Source organism: Equus quagga, chromosome 6 (genome assembly GCF_021613505.1).
Source record: "Equus quagga isolate Etosha38 chromosome 6, UCLA_HA_Equagga_1.0, whole genome shotgun sequence".
NCBI classification, from domain to species: Eukaryota; Metazoa; Chordata; class Mammalia; order Perissodactyla; family Equidae; genus Equus; species Equus quagga.
Window position 1 is genome coordinate 8,288,068 of NC_060272.1, and position 20,779 is coordinate 8,308,846.

Consider the following 20,779-nt stretch of genomic DNA (forward strand, 5'->3'; position numbering starts at 1 on the left):
ATCCAGGGTCCCTGAGCTCAGAGTCCTCTCCTGTTACCACATCCCACTGTCTGGGCAGGCATCACCTGGCCCTCTTTACACTTGCTGTGGGTATTGGGGTTTGGGGAGCCAGCACATGCCAATTCTCTGGTCACAGCAATTGCTGTGAATAACAGACTAACCTCCTTCTCCAACCTAGGAATCCTTAGACCTTGAAAATGTTGCAGACTAACTCGTTAGTGTAAAAGCTCAGTGTACCCTTTGTAATTTTTGACCATGTGTTTCCTAAGGGGACTGTGCTGGGTTGTTGGAATGGTAATGGATGAGGCATGGGGACAGGAGGGAGAGCAAGAGGAAGGACACGGTCTTCTGTCATCATCACTTGTCCTCTACTGCAGACCTTGCTCTGGACCAACATGGAGTAATGTGAGAAACAGGGACAAAGATGGAGAGGAGAGAGAGAAGGTCCTAGGGAGTGTGGCCGGGAAGGACAAATGTGAGAGGGAAGGAAGTCCAAAGCGGCTGCAGAAGGGCTAGGCGGGCAGTCTGCTAGGCTGACCCTAATGTGACCACCTGCCTGGGCCACTTGCTCTCTTCTAGTAAGATCTTCTATTTATAAGGAATACCTGTGTACTGTGTCAGTTGTCTTCAACTGCATATCATGTGTAGAATCTGAATAAGGGCTTCCTTTCAGAATAGGGGTGTTGGGGAAATGGCTTAACTGAGCATTTTTAAAACATATTAGCCCTGGACTCCATGGCGCCTTGCTTATAACATGTAGCGTTAAATTTGGCTTTTTGTTCTTGAAACTGGTAGTTGTCTGTGTGCCCAGAGTCAGAGCAAGGCCTTGGTCAGGGCCCATGCTTAGACAACAATGAATTCTTGGGAGCTGACTCTTGCAGGTTTTCCCAAGTTCAGGAGCATAAGTTACTTTTTCCAAATATGACAATCCATTTACTGTTCCCCTTGTCTCTCTAAGCCAAGGAGAAGGATTTTCTTTTGTTTATATCCGAGGAGGAAATTCTAAACTTTTCCTTTCTTCTTCTCTCTATATAAATATATTTCTTGATTCTAATATTTGTGTAAAGAAAGCAAAGGAAGCTGATTCGGAAATAGACATAATCCAGGCATTTAAAAATATTCGGAATGTTTTTTCCCCTACTTTAAACAGGAAAATGTCACAGTTTTTACTAGGTGCCTAAACTAAGAATAAAATACTTGGAAAAGCAGTAGCAGCACCATTTTTAGATGGCTAATGTGCATAGCTTTGGGGCAAATAGTTTGCTTTTTATATTCTATTTACTTCAGGTAAAGCAACCAGCTACATTTACTCGTTTTTCTTGCTTTGTTCTTAAATTCTCTCAAGTCGTGAGCTTTTGACTCCATAATAGTTTTTGAGTGTGATGATAAATAGAAGCTCTATTTACCTCTGTGGTTTTGCATGAGGGTGGCAGTTCCTGAAGAATCCTGTCACCTCTGTCAGCACGGAATTTTTGTTTCCAATTATAACTATTCTCTAAATAATTTGAAAGAACAATAATTAGATCTGGGTTTATTTTTTACTTGCTGTGTGTGGTCGTCTTATCCTGTAGTCTTCTAATTTAATCAAGCTAAGTTATTTCTAAGCTCCTAATTTGTACTTTTTCTGTACTGAAATGCTGACATTTTATTGACCTGATTCTGTAACTTTTGCCATCACAGTCTTATCTACCTTAGACTTTGTTTCTTTTTGTCCTGTCATTTTCTCTGCACAGCTGGTTCTGTCTCCAGACCACCCATCTGGATTTAAGGATTCAGATTTTCTGTTCCATGCCACAGTCTAGGAAATTGGAATGAATATTTAATTGATAGGGCACATGATATTAAGTTTGCCTCATTAATTGATCAACTCAAATATACTGAAATGAACCCTAGGATGACCTCCCATGCCCTCCAAGCATCATTTGATGTTTGATTATTTTACACCTGTCAGCAGGAGTCAACATGGGAAGAATTTCTGAGTCTGTCAGCTGATTGGGCCCAATTTGTGAAAAATGTACACCTCAAGGCAGTGTGGCATTGAAGCAATAGTGGAACCACATATGAAACTATACATTTGAGTGTGGGTGGAATTATCTGTGATCCTGCCTGGGTTGAAGTGTATCAGTTTAGACTTTCAAATGGTTCCATTTCAGACTTGCTTGCTGGTAGATATGGAAACAGTAAAGCATTATTTTTTTGTGTCTGTCAAATAGGAACTATGATATCCATTTTACTCAGTGAGTGGCTATCAAAAATACAAATAAAGAATACTGTAAACAAAGCTTCCAAATAAAGTTGGTAAATTTCAATCAAAATTCACGAAAGCAATATTTAACAGCTTTATCGATATTACAATTCACACATCATACCATTCACCATTGAAAGTATAAAATTCAGTGGTTTTAAGGACATTTACAAATATATGCAATCATCACCACTATCTAATTTTAGATCATTTTTATTGCACCAAAAACAAACTCCGTAGCCATCAGCAATCACTCTCTAATCCTCTGCCCCAACTCTTTGCCAACCGTGAATCTAATTTCTGTCTCTGTTCCAGACATTGCATATAAATGGAATCATTCAATATGTGATCTCTTGTGACTAGCTTCTTTCTCTTACTATAATATTTTCAAGGTTCATCCATGTTGAATATTTTTATTGCTATGTGACATAGCATTGTTAGAGATATACCACAATTTGTTTATCCAGTTGCCTACTGACGGACATTTGGATTGGTTTCAGTTTTTGGCTATTACAAAGAAAGCCACTGCAAACATAAATGTTCACTTCTCGTATGGACAAATACATCCATTTCTCTTACGTAAATACCTAGGAGTTAAATGGCTAAATTATATGGTTGGTGCACAGTTACCTATTTAAGAAACTGTGATCCTATCGTACTTACAGATCTCACCCACACTCAAGGAGGGGGGACTCTGTGGGGCATACACGCTAGGGGACAGGAAGCTTAGCGACCATCTTGGAATTCTGTCTAACACAGTCAAGATATATCACTCTTTTAAAATATTTTGGTGGATTCTACTTGATAAAATTTTGTTTAAAATTTAGGCATCTATGCTCATGAGGTATGTTGGTCTATAGTTTGCTTGCAACATTTTTATCTTTTTGTCATCAGAATTATTTGGAAAGTATTAATTCACTCCCTTTCAATTTTTTTTTAACATTGTCTATAAAAGTAGAATTATTTTCTTCTTAAAACTTTGGTAGAATTCACTACCTGGATCTTTGTGGGAAGATTTTTTATTACATTTAGTTTTTTAAATACATACAGGATTCTTCAATTGCCTATGTGGGTGTGTGATAGAGTGTGAGTGAGAGAGTGAGCAATCACGTGTGTTCACATGCTTTGGTAGTTTGTGTCTTTCAAGTGTTTGTTGAATTTACTGGCATAAATTTGTACATAATATTCCCTCATCAGATTAATATATGTAGAAGCTTAGTGATAGCCTTTCTCTTCCATATTGATATTGGTATTTTGTCTCTTCTTTTTTTTTTTCCTGATCAGTTTGGCTAGTGGTTTGTCAGCTTGATTGATCTTTCTCAAATAAATAGTTTGTAGTTTCATTGATTCTATTGGTTTTCAGTTTTTTATTTTGCTAATTTCCACTTTGATCTTTATTTTCACTGCTTACTTTGAGTACTACTTCTTTTGCTCTTCTAGTTTTTTATTTTTTATTTATTTTTTATTGCAGTAACATTGAATAACATTATATAGCTTTCATATGTACATCATAATATATTTCGAATTCTGTGTTGATTATATCATGTTCACCAACTAAAAACTAATTATAGTCTATCACCTCACATATGAGCCTAATCACCCCTTTTGCCCTCCCCCCCTCCCCTTCCCCTGTGGTAACCACCAATCCAATCTCCTTTGCTATGTGTGTGTTTGTCATTGTTTTTATCTTCTACTTATAAGTGAGACCATATGGTATTTGACTTTCTCCCTCTGACTTATTTCACTTAGCAGAATACCCTCAAGGTCCATCTGTGTTGTCACAAATGGCCAGATTTCATCATTTCTTATGGCTGGGTAGTATTCCACTGTGTATATACACCACATCTCTTTATCCATTCATCCCTTGATGAGCATGTAGGTTGCCTCCAAGTCTTGTGAATAATGCTGCAATGAACATACAGGTGCATGTATCATTATGCCTTTGTGTTTTCAAGTTCTTTGGATAAATACCCAGCAGTGGAATAGCTGGATCATATGGTAGATCTATTCTTAATTTTCTGAGGATACTCCATACTGCTTTCCATAGTGGCTGCACCAGTTTGCACTCCCACCAGCAGTGTATGAGGGTTCCCTTCTCTCCACATCTTCTCCAACATTTGTTATTTCCTGTCTTGTTAATTATAGCCATTCTGACCGGAGTGAGGTGATATCTCATTGTAGTTTTGATTTGCATTTCCCTGATAGTTAATGATGTTGAGCATCATTTCATATGCCTGTTGGCCATCCGTATATCTTCTTTGGAGAAATCTCTGTTCAGATCTTTTGCCCATTTTTTTAATTGGGTTGTTAGTTTTTTTGTTGTTGAGATGAATGAGTTCTTTGTATATTTTGGATATTAACCCCTTATCTGATGTCTGATTTGCAAATATCTTCCCCCAATTGCTAGGTTGTCTTTTCGTTTTGTTGATGGTTTCCTTTGTTGTGCAGAAGCTTTTTATTTATTTGTTTTTTATTTTATTTTATTTGTTGAGGAAGGTTAGCACTGAGCTAACATCTGCCAATCCTCCTCTTTTTGCTGAGGAAGACTGGCCCTGAGCTAACATCTGTGCCCATCTTCCTCTACTTTATATGTGGGATGCCTGCCACAGCATGGCTTGCCAAGCGGTGCCATGTACGCACCTGGGATCCAAACCGGGGAACTCTGGACCGCTTAAGTGGAACGTGTGAACTTAACCACCGTGCCACCAGGCCGGCCCCTAGAAGCTTTTTAGTTTGATGTAGTCTGATTTGTTCATTTTTTCTTCTGTTTCCCTTTCCCGGTCAGACTTGGTACTTGAAAATATGCTGCTAAGACCAATGTCAAAGAGCGTACTGCCTATGTTTTCTTCTAGAAGTTTCATGGTTTTGGGTCTTACATTCAAGTCTTTAATCCGTTTTGAGTTGACTTTTGTGCATGGTGTAAGGTAATGGTCCACTTTCATTCTTTTGCATGTGGCTGTCCAGTTTTCCCAGCACCATTTATTGAAGAGACTCTCCTTTCTCCATTGTATGCTCTTGGCTCCCTTGTCAAGTATTAGCTGTCCATAAATGTGTGGGTTTATTTCTGGGCTCTCAATTCTGTTCCATTGATCTGCGTGTCTGGTTTTGTGCCAGTATCATGCTGTTTTGGTTACTATAGCTTTGTAGTATATTTTGAAATCAGGGAATGTGATACCTCCAGCTTTGTTCTTTTTTCTCAGGAATCCTTTGGCTATTCGGGGTCTTTTGTTGTTCCATATAAATTTTAGGATTCTTTGTTCTATTTCTCTGAAAAATGTTGTTGGAACTTTGCTAGGGATTGCATTGAATCTATAGATTGCTTTATGAAGTATGGACATTTTAATGATGTTAATTCTTCCAATCCAAGAGCATGGAATATCTTTCTATTTCTTTGTGTCGTCTTCAATTTCTTTCAACAATGTTTTATAGTTTTCGGTGTACAGGTCTTTCACCTCTTTGGTTAAGTTTATTCCTAGGTAGTTTAGTCTTTTTGTTGCATTGTAAATGGGATTGTATTCTTAATTTCTCTTTCTGCTACTTCATTGTTAGTGTATAGAAGTGCAACCAATTTTCGTATGTTGATTTTGTATCCTGCAACTTGACTGTATTCATTTATTATTTCTAAAAGTTTTTTAGTGGATTCTTTAGGGTTTTCTATATATAAAATCATCTGATCTGCAAAGAGTGACAGTTTCACTTCCTCTTTTCCAATACGGATCCCTTTTATTTCTGATTGCTCTGGCTAGGACTTCCAATACTATGTTAAATAAGAGTGGTGAAAGTGGGCACCCTTGTCTGGTTCCTGTTCTTAGAGGGAAAGTTTTCAGTTTTTCTCCGTTGAGAATCGTATTTGCTGTGGGTTTGTCATAGATGGCCTTTATTATGTTGAGGTATTTTCCTTCTTTACCCATTTTATTTAGAGTTTTTATCATAAATGTATGCTATATCTTGTCAAATGCTTTCTCTGCTTCTATTGAGATGATCATGTGATTTTTATTCTTCATTTTGTTAATGTGGTGGATCACCTTGATAGATTTGCAGATGTTGAACCATCCCTACATCCCTGGAATGAAACCCACTTGATCATTATGTATGATCTTTTTAATGTATTGTTGTATTTGATTTGCTGGTATTTTGTTGAGGATTTCAGTGATATTTGCCTGTAATTTTCTTTTGTTGTGTTGTCCTTGTCTGGTTTTGCTATCAGGATAATGTTTGCTTCGTAGAATGAGTTAGGAAGCCTCCCCTCCTCTTCAATTTTTTGGAAGAGTTTGAGAAGGATAGGTATTAAGTATTCTTTGAATGTTCGGTGAAATTCACCACGGGAGCCATCTGGCCCTGGACTTTTATTTTTTGGGAGGTTTTTGATTGCTGTTTTGATCTCCTTACTGGTGATTGGTCTATTCAAATTCTATACTCCTTCTTGGTCCAGTTTTGGAAGGTTGTATGTTTCTAAGAATTTATCCATTTCTTCTACATTATCAAATTTGTTGGCATATACCTTTTCATAGTATTCTCTTATTATCTTTTGTATTTCTGAGGTGTCCATTGTAATTTCTCCTCCTTCAGTTCTGATTTTATTTACTTGAGCCTTCTCTCTTTTTTTCTTGGGGAGTCTAGCTATGGGTTTGTTGATTTTGTTTACCTTTTCAAAGAACCAGCTCTTGGTTTCATTAAATTTTTCACTTGTTTTTTATTCTCTATTTCATTTATTTCTGCTCTGATTTTTATTATTTCCTTCCTTCTGCTGATTTTTGGCTTTATTCTTCTTTTTCCAGCACCTTTAGATGCACTGTTAGATTGTTTATTTGGGATTTTTCTTCTTTGTTGAGGTAGGCCTGAATTGCTATCAACTTCTCTCTTAGAACCACTTTTGCTGTATCCCACAGATTTTGGCATGTTGTATTTTCATTTTCATTTGTCTCCAGGAAGTTTTTGATTTCTCCTTTGATTTCTTTGGTTGACCCAATCGTTGTTCAGTAGCATTTTGTTTAATCTCCACATTTTGGTGGCTTTTCTGGTTCTCTTCCTGTAGTTGATTTCTAGTTTCATAACTTTGTGGTCAGGAAAGATGCATGGTATTATTTCGATCTTCCTAAATTTATTGAGACTTGTTTTGTGGCCTAATATGTGATTAATCCTGGAGAATGTTCCATGTGCATTTGAAAAGGATGTGTATTCTGTGGTTTTTGGATGGAATGTTCTATATATATATCCACTAAGTCCATCTAGTCAAATGTGTCATTTAAGGCCAGTGTTTCCTTATTGATCTTCTGTTTGGATGATCTATCCATTGGTGTAAGTGGAGTCTTAAAGTCCCCTACTGTTATTGTGTTACTGTCTATTTCTCCTTTTATATCTGTTAATAATTGCTTTATAGATTTAGGTGCTCCTATGTTGGGTGCATAGATATTTGCAAGTGTTATGTCTTCTTGTTGGATTGTTCCCTTTATCATTATGTAGCGCCCATCTTTGTCTCTTGTTACAGTTTTTGTTTTAAAGTCTATTTTGTCTGATATAAGTATTGATACCCTGGCTTTCTTTTCTTTGCCATTTGCATGGAATATCTTTTTCCATCCTTTCACTTTCAGTTTGGAAGTGTCTTTAGGTCTGAAGTGTGTCTCTTGTATGCAGCCTATGTATGGGTCTTGTTTTTTAATCCAATTGACCACCCTATGCCTTTTGATTGGAGCATTTAGTCCATTGGCATTTAAAGTAGCTATTGATAAACATGTACTTATTGCCATTTTATTACTTTTTTTTTCTGGATCTTTTCGTAGTTCTTCTCTATTCCTTTCTTTTTCTCTTGCTTTCTTCCCTTGTGGTTTGATGGCTTTCTTTAGTAATATGTTTGATTTCTTTTGTCTTACTTATTTGCTTACTTATTATAGGTTTCTGATTTGTGATTGGCATGAGGATCCTATATAATATTCTATGCATATAGCATCCATATTGAATTAGTAGACTCTTTAGCTTGACCTCTTTCTAAAAACTCTACTTTTTCACTCCCCTCCTCCCACATTTTATGTTTTTGAAATCATATCTAATCTCTTGTTTTTTGTGTGTCTATCCATTACCCTCGTATCATTGAAGTAGATAATTGTAGTACTTTTGTCTTTTAACCTTCATATTATCTTCACAGGTGGTTGATCTGCTATCTTTACTATATTTTTACCTTTACCGGTGATTTTATTGCCTGGTTTTTTTGTGGGTTTTTTTTTTTTGAGGAAGATTAGCCCTGAGCTAACCACTGCCAATCCTCCTCTTTTTGCTGAGGAAGACTGGCCCTGAGCTGACATCCATGCCTATCTTCCTCTATTTTATACATGGGATGCCTACTACAGCATGGCTTTTGCCAAGCAGTGCCATGTGCACACCCGGCATCCGAACCAGCGAACCCTGGGCCGCTGAGAAGTGGAATGTGTACACTTAACCCCTGTTCCACTGGGCTGGCCCTGGGTTTTTTTCTTTTTTGATAATCTTTTTATTCCTGTTTGTGGTCTTCACTTTCCTACTTAAATAAGTCCCTTCAGCATTTCTTGTAGAACTGGTTTCTGGGTGATAAACGCCTTTTATTTTTGCTTGTCTGGGAAGCTCTTTATGTCTCCTTCCATTCTGAATGACAACCTTGATGGATAGAGTATTCTTGGCTGTAGGTTTTTTCCTTTTAGCACTTTAAATATGTCATGCCATTCTCTTCTCGCCTGTAGGGTTTTGGCTGAGAAGTCAGCCAAGAGGCTTATGGGCTTTCCTTTGTATGTCACTTTTTGCCTTTCTCTTGCTGCTTTTAGGATCCTCTCTTTCTCTTTAATTTTGGACATTTTAATTATAACGTGTCTTGGTGTGGGCTTCTTTGGGCTTATCTTGCTTGGACCTCTCTATGCTTCCCGTACTTGGATGTTTGTTTCCTTACTTAAGTTAGGAAAATTTTCAGCTATTATTTCTTCAAATGAATTTTCTGCCCCTCTGTCTTCCTCTTCTCCTTCTGGGACACCTATAATATGAATGTTAGTGTGCTTGATATTGTCCCAGAGTTCCCTTAGACTGTTCTCATTCTGTCTAATTCTTTTTTCGTTTTTCTGTTCTGCTTGGGTGATTTCCTCTAGTCTTTCATCCAGCTCGCTGATCTGTTCTTCTGTATCCTCTACTCCACTATTGAGTCCCTCTAGTGAATTTTTCATTTCCAGTATTGTATTCTTCATTTCCGATTTGTTCTCTTTTTTTTCCTTAAAGATTGGCACCTCAGCTAACAACTGTTGCCAGTCTTTTTTGTTTTTTTCTTCTTTTTCTCCCCATTTCCCCCCAGTACATAGTTGTATATTTCAGTTGTGGATCCTTCTAGTTGTGCTATGTGGGATGCCGCCTCAGCATGGCCTAATGAGCAGTGCCACATCTACGCCTAGGATCCGAACCGGCTAAAGCCTGCGCTGCCCAAGCAGAGCGCGCGAACTTAACCACTCGGCCACGGGGCCAGCCACTGATTGGTTCTTTTTCATATTTTCCAGTTCTTTGTTGATGAGCTCACTATGATCATACAGTCTTCTCCCCACAATTTTGAGCATCCTTCTGAGTTTTTGTTTGAATACGTTGTCGGGTAGGTTGCTTATTTCTGTTTCACTTAGTCTTTTTTCTGGGGTTTTGTCCTGTTCCCTTGCTTGGAATGTATTCCTTTGTCTCCTCATTATACCTCTTTCTCGTGCTTATATCTAGGTATTAGGTGAGTCGGCTATGCCTCCTGATTTTGGAGAAGTGGCCTTATGTAAGAGATGCCTTTTGAGGCCCAGCAGTGTGCTTCCCTCTCATCACCAGTCTAATGATCTGGGAATGACCGCTTTGTGGGCTACTTGCGTCCGTCTGCTGTGTCAGGGTTGCTCTTAATGCAGGTACCCAGGGAGTCTAGTCTTTCCTTCCCTGACCAGCTGTTTGTAAATCTGATTTGGGGAGCCTCAGCATCATTGGATACAAAGTCTATCAGCACACTCCTATTGCTGTTTTCCTGTTAATTGGGTAGGTACCCAGTGTAGCTGGTTCCTAGGCTCAGGGGCTTGCAGTTGCTAGAGGCCTCAGGCCTGCAAGGCTGTTGTCACTTCTCTTAGGAGTGCAGCTGAGTGGGGCTGGCTCTAGGCATGGGAGCACTCAATTGTTTCAGGCTTTGGAAGCTGGGGCTGATCCTTTTTATGGCTATTTGTGAAGCACAGGTTTTCTACCACTGATAAGCCTCACCCCCCAAGGACCACACACACTGTCAACACAGTCTTGGTCTGTGCACACTTCCCAACCCCCTGGAGAATACCCTGGTGTCCCTCCACAGAGGCCCCCAACTCTCCACCAATGCCCCCCACAGTTCATCTGGTCCTCACACAGGCCCTGCCCCACAGAGGCAGACACGCTTGTCTGCCTGTAGAGGATCAAGGAACCCAGTCAGTGCAGACTGACAAGTGGCCCGAGGGCTTGCTGTTGGGTGTGGACGGTCCCTAGGGTAGGCTGCCTGCTCTGGCTGAACTGGATTAAATCTGTGCTCTAGGTGGTGTGGCAGACCCCTGGGCTAACAGACCAGGGGAAGAACCTCAATGGTGTCCATCTGCGGGGGTCTATATCAGCATGTTCGGATCAGGGCACAACAGTGGCCACCACCAATGTCTCAGTCTCCAGAGAGGTCCCTTCTCTCACTGACATGCACCCAAAGCCCACCAGGTGAGTCTCTTCACCAAATGACTCTTAGCCTTCTCTCTGGTGATTTTAGGTTGCTGAAACAGGTGAGTTTGTGCGTGGGCCCTTTAAGACCTGGCTCTTTTCAGCTTTCCTCTGATAGCTTTTCTTGGGGTGTCCCTGCTGCAGTTAATAGCTGGCGAAGCCAGATAGTAAGATTCCCATCTCAGTTGGGCTGAGTCCAAAGGATGCTTATAGCAGTATCGGCCCTGCTCCGGACCTCACGCCTCCAGAGAGGGCTGCGTACCTTAGGGTGGCTCCTGCCTGGCCAGCTGAGAAACTTGGCTGTTCCTGAAAGTGGCTTTTTTTCTTTCCAGCAGGAATTTCTGCCTCTTCCGCCTTAGTCAGGACTGTCCCTTGTTGTAGGGGTTCTTTTTACCCAGTTTTCAGTTTTCTATCCAGGGTAATTTTTCCAAAATAGTTGTAACCTGGTTGTGTTCATGGAAGGAGATGAGTTCAGAGTCTGCCTATGTTACCATCTTGATGAGATCTCCCGTGCTCTTCTAGTTTTTTATATTTTTAATTAATTTACTTTAATTTTTAAAAAAATTTTTTTGAGGAAGATTAGCCTTGAGCTAACTACTGCCAGTCCTCCTCTTTTCGATGAGGAAGCCTGGCCCTGAGCTAACATCCGTGCCCGTCTTCCTCTACTTTATATGTGGGACACCTCCCACAGCATGGCTTGCCAAGCGGTGCCATGTCCGCACCCAGGATCTGAACCGGCGAACTCTGGACCACTGAGAAGCGGAACGTGCGCACTTGACCGCTGCGCCACCGGGCCAGCCCCTCTTCTAGTTTTTTGAAATGAACCCTTAGATTTTTGATTGGAGACTGTCCCCCTTTTCTTTTCTTTTTTTTTTTTTTTAAGATTTTTTTTTTTTATTTTTTCCTTTTTCTCCCCAAAGCCCCCCGGTACATAGTTGTGTATTCTTCGTTGTGGGTTCTTCTAGTTGTGGCATGTGGGACGCTGCCTCAGCGTGGTCCGATGAGCAGTGCCATGTCCGCGCCCAGGATTCGAACCAACGAAACACTGGGCTGCCTGCAGCGGAGCGCGAGAACTTAACCACTCGGCCACGGGGCCAGCCCCCCCCACCCTTTTCTTATAAAGATATTTTTGTTATAAATTTTTTCCTAAGTAAATCTGTGGCATCTTACAGATTCTGATATGTTTTATTTTAATTTTCCTTCAGTTCAAAGTATTTTCTAATTTTGCTTTTTATATCTTCTTTAACTCATGGATTATTTAGGAGTGTGTTAGTTTCCAAATATTTAGAGATTCTCTAAACATCTATTAATTTTTTTAATTCCATTGTGCTCAGAGAAAATATCTGTTTATGACTTCTCTTTTTAAGTGCGTTGTGACATGTTTTATAGTCCAGAAAGTTGATCTATCTTGGGAAATGTTCTATGTGCACTTGAAAAAGAAATGTGTGTTTGACTGTTGTTGGGAGGAATGCTCTAAAAATGTCAATTAGGTCATGTTGACTGATAATATGATGTAAATCTTTGATATCCTTTATGTATACTTGTTCTATCCATTATTGAGAGAAAGGTGTTAAAATCTTTCATTGTAATTAAGGATTTATCTATTTCTCAATGCAGTTCTGGGAGTTTTGCTTTATGTATTTTGAAGTTCTATTATTGTGTGCATAGACATTTAGGATTTGATTATGATGTGCCCTGGTGGTGTTTTCTGCAAGTTTCTTTGCTTAGGGTTAGTTGGGTTTCCTAGATATGCAGATTGATAGTTTTCATCAAATTTAGAAAAATTATAGCCATTATTTGTTCAAACATTTTTGTTTTTTTGTCTTTCATCTCTCCCAATCTTCTCTCTTTGAGGGACTCCAAAAATGTGTATATTAGGCCACCTGAAATTGTTCCACAGCTCACTGATGCTCTTTTTATGTTGTTGGATTATCCTTTATCTCATTAATTTTAGATAGTTTTTATTGTATGCTTAAGCCCACAAATCTTTTCTTCTGCAATATCCAATCAGCTATTAATTCTATCCAATGTTTTGGGTAATTTTTTAAATTTCAGGCATTACCATTTTATTCTCTAGAAGTTTGGATTGGATCTTCTAAAAATATTTTCCATGTCTTCATTCACTTTTAAACATGTGTAATGTATTTACTTATAATATATGCTTTAATGCTCTTCTTTGCTAATTCTAACATCAAAGTCAATTCTGGAGCATTTTTGGCTTGATCTTATCTTCTCATTATGGGTCATTCTTCCTGTTTCTTTGCTTTTATGGTAATTTGTTTGGATGGCAGACGTGAATTTTATCTTACTGGGTGATTAAAGTTGTTTTTAAGATTTGTTAGGCAGGTCCAGAACAATGCTTAGTTTAAAGCTAATTATTCCCCGTTACTGAGCAATGCCCCTCTGTGTCTTTTACTCAGTGACTGCAAATCTTGAGGTTTACCAGTCTGCCTGGTGGGAAGAAGCACTATTCCCGGTCCTATGTCTGTGCTGAGCACTGTTATTAGTAATCATCTCTAGTGGTTCCTTCCTCACTCTCAGGTAGTTTCCTTACCTGCATGTGCTGATCAAGCCAATAAGCTAAAACAATTGTAGAACTTACCTTATTCATTTCCTGACTCTCAGGGATCATTGTTCTTTGTGAATTGATGTCCAGTGTCTTGCCAATTATTCTTTCCTATATTTTTTCTTTTTTTTTGCTTCAGATGGGAGGGTGAATCACATTTATGTTACTTCAGCATAGCTGGAAGTGGGAGCACCCCCTTAAAATGCTAAGTTTTGTAAATTGTTTGGCTTTACCAGAGTTTATTAAGCTGATTCCCTTTCCCTAGATCTGTATGTTCTGATTCTTATTTGTGTACAAATGTGACTATAGGACAGTCTAAAAGCGTGACAATTGAATCAAAGGGTAAGGGCATCCATGATTTTGATATTTTTAGATTTCCCTCCATAGATAGCTATTGTACTATTTTTGCACTCCCTTTAGCAATGTTTGAGAATGAATACCTTTTATAGGTCTGAGGATATATACAAAAAGGAAGAAAGCTTCAGTGTTTAATGAATATTTCATCAGATTTTATTCATAACTCACTCTCCTGACAGTTTTGTGGCACAGCAACAAAATATCACAAGGCTAAGTCTGTTTATAGAGTCGATGAACAGCTCTCTTCTCCTACGGCTAAGAATTAGGCTGACTACAATATTTCATTTTCCTATTTTTTATGTCAATTTTTTTAGAAGCAATTGGATGCTATATTTTATTTGAAAAAGACATAATTCTTTCTGTGAGAATCAATTTCCACTTTCTCTGTTTGAAAGTTCAGTTTATTTGATCCCTTCTGAGAATAGATAGTTCAGACATAACACCCCTTCCAAGAATCTATGGAGAATCTAAAAGTTTGCCACATAAAGTGCAAAGTCTCCTCCTGTAATCATATGCCCGTCTGTACTACATAACCTTATCTTTGGTTATTGTCTAATCCATGCTTTGTGTATGGTTCACATTGTAGGGTAGTGTGGAGGTGTGGTAGAAAAAAGCAAGTGCTTTAAAGTTGAGACTCGAGCAGTACGTGTTCTCCGGATAAACTATTTACATATCCAAATTCAAATCTTCATTTACTTTATCCTTTATATTTGAATTGCCTTTCTCTCTTCTCATAATTCTATCCAGTGAACTCAAATCCTGTTAGTGGCATTGACTACTCAACAGTAGGTAATGAGAGGTGGATATTCAAGCTGGATATTTAGATGTTCATGCAAAAGAGTGGGGAAAGGTTATATTTGCTTGCTGTTTCCTGAGACGTGAGTGGCCACTCTTTTAAACTTGTACTTTCCGTAGATTAAGTTTCCTGATGGTTCTGTTGGTTGTGGCCAATCTATTCTGTATCAGAGGTCATCTGTTGGTAGGTTCCCTCTATCGCTCTCCCAAAAACATGATAAAGTTACATCATTGTGAATGGAAAAACAAGCAAGAGAGTTGATTAAGAACAGTTTTAAGATTGTTTACCCATGTCTGTGTGGGCTGGAATGGAAATACTCAGACACAAAAATAATTAACAACTCAAATCAGCAGTCATGCATCGCTAACAATGGGAATGTGTTCTGAGAAATGTGTCATTAGGCGATTTCGTTGTGCAAACATCACAGAGTGTAGCTACACAAACCTGGATGGTATAGCCTACTACACACCTAGGTTTTATGGTACTAATCTTATGGGATCACTGCTGTATATATCGTCTATCATTGGCTGAAATGTCCTTATGTGGCACATAACTCTATAGTTAAATTTTTTTCCCTTTAAATGATTCACTTCTTGGAGAAAATAATTACTTCTTCTTTGTTTCAATTGCCTTTTCAAGTTATGATTTTAACCCAAAATATAAATTTAAATAGTATACACAAGAATTACTTTTCTGGATATTGTAAGCTGGGAAATACCTTTGGGGCAAATTACTGGGAAATCAGCAAAACTTTCCTCTTTGTGACAATAAAGATTAGAATTCTCCAAGTAGTTGAGTAAGAATAAGAATCAGGTTCAGTGATGACATGAAAATAGCAAGAACATTATAGGGAATTGCTTAGAGGTGATTATAGAATGCCTGCATCTCAAGGGAACATTGCGTGATTTGTCATTGCTGGGAGGATAAAGGAACTAATCTAAAGCCACTTAAAATTGTATTTATATAACTAAGATGAATAAATATGTAGGTGAGTTGTTTTGTGTATACATATAGGTATAACTGGTCTGGTTGCCCATTATCCAATCATTATATCAGAAAAATATTTATCTTAATAAGGTCAAGGCCATTTTTCATGTCACCCATAATGATTCTATCAGGAATTAGATATCCCAATTTCTTTTTGTTGTGTTAGCCTGAAAATGTATGTGTATTTTTAATCTGACTTTTGTGTTCTAATTTAGAAGATGCCTCTCAAATATTATCATCAACAGCTACACTGAAAACAATGATTTACAATCTATTTGCTTGATCAGTGACCACAACCTGGAGACTAACGATGATTAGCTATTTGTCATACCCTGCACACTGTGTACTGACAACATCTGAGTAGAGCTTAAAATGAATCAGTCGATTTTGTTGGTCACAAACTGACGTGTAAGTCACAACACTAGGCACAGTAGTGGAGACAAAGAAATATGTCCATGATCTCCCAGAACATCTTCTTTGGTTTAAGAAGACAAAGTTACCTGAACAAGCATGACAGATGCAAGTAACAACACAGTGGACCGCAGACCATGATGGCAGCGGTAAATCCAGGGAAATATGAGTTCAGAGACTCTGAAATCACCTTGGAGTAGTGGAAGGGGATGCAGGGAGCATCCCAACGGAGCTGTGAGCTGGGCTTTGAAGGACAGCAAACAATTAACCTGAGAAAGGCATTCTACCTACGGAAAGAGTGAGAGTCTGGCTATGCAGAGATTGACCCGTGTGTGGAGAGTAAGCCAGGAGTCAAGTTTGCCCAACATTGAGCTTTAGAAAATACATGGTGAGTAGATGGTGAGAGACAAAGTTTTGGGGTGGGGGCTGGATGTGGAGGTCCTCAGATGCAAGGATGCAGGGCTTGAACTTAAATTCCTCTGTGATGAATTAGGACAGATAAAGTGCAAATTGTCAAATTCCTAATGCTTCAGCAATCTTTATCAAGCACTCCTTTCCTTCTACTCATAAAGGCAAAGGGGCAAGAAAGGATTAGAGGAATGTTTCCAGATTGGAAGTCAAGATCTCTGGACTCTAGCATCACACCTTTAAGATGGTTATTTGCAGGGATGGCCCTGTGGCGCAGTGGTTAAGTGCACACATTCTGCTTTGGCAGCCCGGGGTTCACTGGTCTGGATCCCAGGTGTGGACATGGCATCTCTTGACAGGCCACACTGTGGCAGGTGTCCCACATACAAAGTAGAGGAAGATGGGCACAGATGTTAGCTCAGGGCCAGTCTTCCTCAGCAAAAAGAGGAGGACTGGCAGCAGTTAGCTCAGGGCTAATCTTCCTCAAAAATAAAAAAATAAAAAAATAAAAAAAGAAGATGGTTATTTGACATCTGCCAGTGTCTGTGGAAGCTATGCTGGGTTACTCCAGGGCCTGTTGGGTAAAGAATTTCTCTCCCTTTTCCTCACCAATTCCATGTGCACCTTGGAGGGTTCGGAATCATCTGGCAATTGGGGTTGCAGGGGGTGGGGATGGGAGAGGGTGACCCTGGCTGGGAATCAGGCCCAGCTAGGGCAGGGCAAGCGAGCCTCAGCCCAAGTGAAGTCTGAAGTCCTGATGATTCTGAGGGAGGAGAGACGTTAATGAAGGGAAGCAGAGTTCCTGTGACTGGGACGGATAGAGTTGTTACCTGCAAGTGACAGGAAATTCCGGGAGAAGGCCGGAGATTCTATCTTAAAGGAGGAGAGAGAGAAAAGGACGGACAAGTGGGGTTTCAGGGGGCAGCTGCCTGGAGTGATAAAGTTTCTCAGTCTATTTTGTGAGGCCTGGTCTTCTGGAATACTAGTTTTACCTCTTAAAAAAAATACTGATTATCCAAATCATGAGTCCACACACTCTTTCTGTAAAGGGTCAGATAGGAAGTATCTTAAGCTTTGTTGGCCCAGGGCAAAATCAAGGATTTGATGTAAATACTTATATAATGTGAAAGGAAACATATTTGCATGAACTTTTAATTGATGACATTCAAAAGACAATAATTGAATACCATATCTTGTAGTACAGATCTACTTATGAGAAGAATGGAGTTCTTTTTTTGAGGGGGATACCACTTTTCTGAATTGGACTTAGTGTTCCCTCGCATCAAATGGGCAGCAAATGCTCACCTGGATAAACTGTTCTGTTTGCGGCTGTGAGGAGAGAAGCAGGAGGAGGGCCAGAGTTTGCTGAACCTGATGTGAAAAAGTTGACTTTGCTTTATCGCATTGACAGGAATGGAGTCAATAGAATGCAGTGGTATTGCTGGCGGAAAGTGAATTAAATTTGAAGGCAGGTTGGGGTAATAGGATAATGCCTATTCTCGCGAAAAGAAGAGCAAAGGAGGGCTTTTTCCCTCTTCAGTGTGATTCCATGAAAATCACGTATCAGAAAAACTAGAAGTATCCCTTGATAGGAAAGTAAATTTTTATTTCACCCTCAGCAATTGTTTAGCAATTGATCTGCTTTTTTGGTGCACCCTTTCACGATTACTAAGGTCCAAGAAAATGCAAATATTAGTCAATTCCACTGACCTTCCTGGTGCTTGGAAGGACAGGAAACTAGCTGTCTAAACGCTAGAGTTCTTAATGAGAGAACTACTACTGACTTCTAAGTCACAAATTGTGTGTGTGTTGGGGAGGGACTGAGAGCATAGAGAAGTGAAGGAAGCAGCAGTAGAAAGAAAGAGTGTGAATAACAGCCGCACGATACAGTGGGATAGGGAATGCTGGGGTAGGGGACATTGGGAACTTCAGACCATTCTGCACCTCACATTTAGCAGCTGTATAAATGTACACAAAGCAAGAAGATTAATATGGGAAGAATATTAGTGCATTTATCATGAGTAATTGCACATTGAATTGGCCAGAGTTGTGGATTAACAATCCAAATCACTGAGGCCTATAAAAGTCACCATTACAACTATTCACCTTGATACTTTTGGCTGCAGGTATCTTGCAAATTTATGTTCAGTATTCAGATCCCCTGTTATTCTTTTCTAACTTTCTTTTAAATCAGTAGTGTCAGTATACATCTCTTTAAGAATAAAAGCAATAAATGAATGAAACCTCCAAAAATGATGGTGGAAACAAACTCACTGTAGGTGACGAAACACTATTTTAAATCGAAATTTCCTACCCGTATGGTCAGGATCAGAAAGTACTACTGTTACATGTTTTCACTTTATTTCTGTTAGTGTTTAACACTGTTGCGTCTGAAGTCACCCTGTCATCCTTAAATCTTCAGCAAATATTTATTGGGCACTTGCTTAGTCTGTAATCATACCAGGCGCTGGGAGATTTCTGTAGCTTTTTGAAAAGTAATTCTTCATTCTACAATATTTCACTCGACAACATTTGTTATTATTTTTAGGTATAGACATACCAAATTACATTTTCATAAACATACCAACTGGAAGTAATTACATTCATCCTTCTTAAAAGATGAGAATTCCTCTATTTTCACCTGTATTGCCTTCAACTCAATGAATTGATCTTTCTAACTGTACTCATCCCTCACGCAGCACACTTAAAACGTCTCATTTCTTTCCTTTTGTCGATGTCTTATTTTTATTCCTGGTTTGCCAGTTTTGACTTTTTGGTTTTAAACTTTAGGTGGCATTAAGGAAAACAATGTATATCATAGATTTTGAGAATTTTTAGGAAGCCAAAAATCATTGAATTCCTACTTCCCAGCCAATGGAGAAACTTTCTGCACCAGACCCTTAACACGTTGAGTGACAGGAGGTCCATAAGGAAACGTTTTCCATTGTTATGGATTTCACTTTGTTAGAAAGGTAGAGAGAGGGAGAGAGGGACCGGCTGACTTCCAGATGAATCAGTTGATTCTTTGAAATCTAGAATAAGCTTCGAATTTTAAGAGTGTATGCTCTAGATCTAGGTATTTGAATATCACTGCAAATGCACATATTTATATCATTACTCATTTATGTTCTTTAAATCATGAGATAAACATTCTCATCACTGGTATCCTTCTAAAGTTAAAAGGAAAAGTTTAGTAACTTAAAGCACTAATCATCCAGCACAAGGGTCCCAAATTTTGCTGCATTATAGAATCACTTGGACCCTCTCAAAAATCCCACACCCGGGTCACAAGCAATATTAATTAAATAAGAATGTCTAGGGACGAGAGTCAGCCATCAGTGACTTTTTTTTCTAATAGACTTTTTTTTTTTTAGAGCAGTTTTACATTCACAGCAAAATTGAGCAGAAAGTACAGAGTTCTCATATACTCCTGCACAGCCTCCCTACCAACCTGCCCCTCCAGAGCGGTACATTTGTTACAATAGATGAACCTACAGTGACACATTATTATCCTCCAGAGTCCCCGGGCCATTTGAATGTGCAGCAGAGTTGAGAACCACTGATCCAGCAATGGGATGTAAACAGCCAATGGTACACTGGTTTGCACCTGGGAAGTTATACTTGAATTTTGCAGGTCAAGTTTGTACTGATCAATCCAGAGTCTGTCTGAGTAGATAGTGGTCACGTCATACTACTGTCGTTCCAGAACCATGATCATCTTGTGGGAACATACTCCTTACATGGACCTTCACCTGTTTCGGATGTGAATGGACTTTGTGTGCGTTCAGGCACCCTACTTTAACCGGCAATGTTTATGTGCAGACTGCCACCAATATTTTGAGTTATTTAAATTTATTTCATCTTTCCAAAAATAATCTTTAATTTCACTGTAAAAGTGTAAAAAGTGGAAGAAGCAGGATAATAAGACAGCAGGTGAGGATTCCATTACGTTAACCAGCCCCTGTAAGATGCCCATCATTCTTGAGAGAATTGACGACTGGAAGATGCCCTCCTCACTGAGTCTTCTGTGGACAGGTGTGCTAGTCCGTTCAGGTTGCTACAACAGAATACCATGGATTGGGTGGCTTGTAAACAGAAATTTATCTAACAGTTCTGGAGAGTGGAAGTCCAAGATCAAGGCTCTGGTAGATTCAATGTCTGGTGAGAGCTGCTTCCTGGTTCTTAGACAACCGTCTTCTCGCTGTGTCATTACATAGTAGAAGCAGAGGTGAGAGAGCGCTGGGATCCCTTTCATAAGAGCACTAATCCCATTTATGAGGTTCCAACCTCATGACCTAATAATCACCTTCCAAAG